This window comes from Schistocerca nitens, chromosome 9 (genome assembly GCF_023898315.1).
Source record: "Schistocerca nitens isolate TAMUIC-IGC-003100 chromosome 9, iqSchNite1.1, whole genome shotgun sequence".
In the NCBI taxonomy this organism is placed as follows: Eukaryota; Metazoa; Arthropoda; class Insecta; order Orthoptera; family Acrididae; genus Schistocerca; species Schistocerca nitens.
The window spans coordinates 69817143-69819471 of NC_064622.1; the positions used below are offsets into that span (position 1 = coordinate 69817143).

General features: G+C 44.5%; 1 pseudogene; it reads left to right on the plus strand.

Moving 5' to 3' along the window:
• The first annotated feature begins 2009 nt into the window (after nt 1-2009).
• LOC126204540 (5S ribosomal RNA) lies at nt 2010-2127 on the plus strand (annotated as a pseudogene).
• Nucleotides 2128-2329: the final 202 nt, after the last annotated feature.

Consider the following 2329-nt stretch of genomic DNA (forward strand, 5'->3'; position numbering starts at 1 on the left):
TATCAGGAGTAATAGTCTGGGATGCCATTTCTAAGACGTAGTAGGACCATTTCGGTTGTGATCCGCGGCACCCTTTCAGCAAAACAGTGTCCACGACTTGTGTTTCTCCGTTAGTGGAAAGCCGTCCCGAACTTACATTTCAGCAAGATAATGCCCATCCGCACACGATGGGAGTTTCTAGCGCTTGTCTTCGTGCTCGTCAAAACATACCATGGCAAGCGGAGTCACCGGATGTCTCTGCAATTGAGAAAGTCTGCAGCATTATGGGCAGGACCCTCCAAACATCTCGGGACATTGGCGATCTAACGCGCCAGTTGGACAGAATTGCCGGCCGGAGTGGCCGTGCTGTTCTAGGCACTTCAGTCTGGGACCGCGTGACCGCTACGGTCACAGGTTCGAATCCTGCCTCGGGCATGGATGTACGTAATGTCCTTAGGTTCGTTAGGTTTAAGTAGTTCTAAGTTCTAGGGGACTGATGACCTCAGAAGTTAAGTCCCATAATGCTCAGAGCCATTTTTTTTAAACAGAATTTGGTACCATATCCCTCACAGTATCATCCAACAACTCTATCAATCAATGCAAAGCCGAATAGCTGCTTGCATAAGGGTCAGAGGTGCACTAATGCTTAATAGACTTGCTCAATTAGCGAAGTTCTTTCTCTTGAATAAATTATCCAGTTTTCCTGAAATTCTAATCGTTTGTTTGTCTGCATGTGTACGTTACATCTATCGATTTCCGTCGCATTCGGTTAATTCCTTCGTGGTGCGTAGTTTCGTCGCAACGTATTTACACTTTACATTCGTACTTGACATGGCGAAGGGAGACAATTTCCGAAAACTGCAATAAGGAAAGACCTAAAAAACTACAGGCTAATCACCCTTCTCAACACAATCAGTAACACTATCAGAAACAGTACAGAAAATCCGTTAGTTTGTAATGAGGCAAAGGAAAAAACTGGATTTAGAGGGACATATAGTGCAGTGGGAAAATTGAACATAGTGTTCGATATTGTAAAACGGAGCGATTGTACAAAATTACCTCTATGTCTGAGTTCACAGTTTTCGAAAAAGGATTCAAAAAGTGTGCTAAGAGGTCTTGCCAAACACAGATCATTCAATGCCTGTCAGTATACTGAATATTACATACCACACCCCTACAGCTACATTACAACTCGTTAGTGTAGTGAAAAAGTCGGAATTGAAACAGGAGTCAGGCAGGTTCTATGGCAGCAGTAGACTGCACAAAATATTTCAGTCCCTTAACTGTGAATACCAAAATGAAATGCTTCTCATTGTGACGAGTGACTGCATAACGTACTCAAATCATTTGATGACGACTTTCTCCAAAGTCGAAACCGGTTATGATGTCATCTGAAGCTGGAAAATAAAAAGCCACCCACTGTTCATTCAGTAATCAAAACGACTAAATACAGGCAGTTGATATTTTGGTGAGACGGTGTTTTGACCTATGAGAGCGGAGACCTACTAAAAAATCATTAGTTTCCATTCTCTACTTTCTCATAAATGCCAAGCCGTCTGAAGTAGAAGAAATATTACTTTAATTTAGTCCCAGGTTATACCACAAAGAAAACGCGCAGTAGAAATCTAGCTAACGGGCTTCATATCGACCGAAGAAGGATTGAATATGCTAAGTGCTTCCTAGTAGCTTTGTCTTATAGAGTGCATGAGATTAGTGATGACGGGAGGAAAGATAGCGCGCTAGTGAGCACGCTGGGGAAAAGTTTAAGGAACTAAATTGATAGTTAACGGACATTTATTCACAGAGTGGGGCCTACGTCTGAACTTAATTAAACATGTAACACATAAAAATTCATAACATTTCGTACTAACAAACTGTATTAATCATCATTATTCACCGTGGATTAGGCAGCGTGAGGGAGATGTTTACCACGAGAACCCCGTAACATTTCTGACAAACGACTCGAAGATTATAGTAAGTTCTTAACTCGAAAAATCTCGGCTGTGTCCCATCCAAAATCGAGGCACGGGGCCAACGGCCTTGCCGCAGTGGTAACACCGGTTCCCGTCAGATCTCCGAAGTTAAGAGCTGTCGGGCTGGGCTAGCACTTGGATGGGTGACCATCCGGTTTGCCGAGCGCTGTTGGCAAGCGGGGTGCACTCAGCCCTTGTGAGGCAAACTGAGGAGCTACTTGACTGAGAAGTAGCGGCTGCGGTCTCGTTAACTGTCATATGTCCGGGAGAGCGGTGTGCCGACTACATGCCCCTCCGTATCAGCATCCAGTGATGTCTATGGGCTGAGGATGACACGGCGGCCGGTCGGTATCGTTGAGCCTTCATGGCCTGTTCGG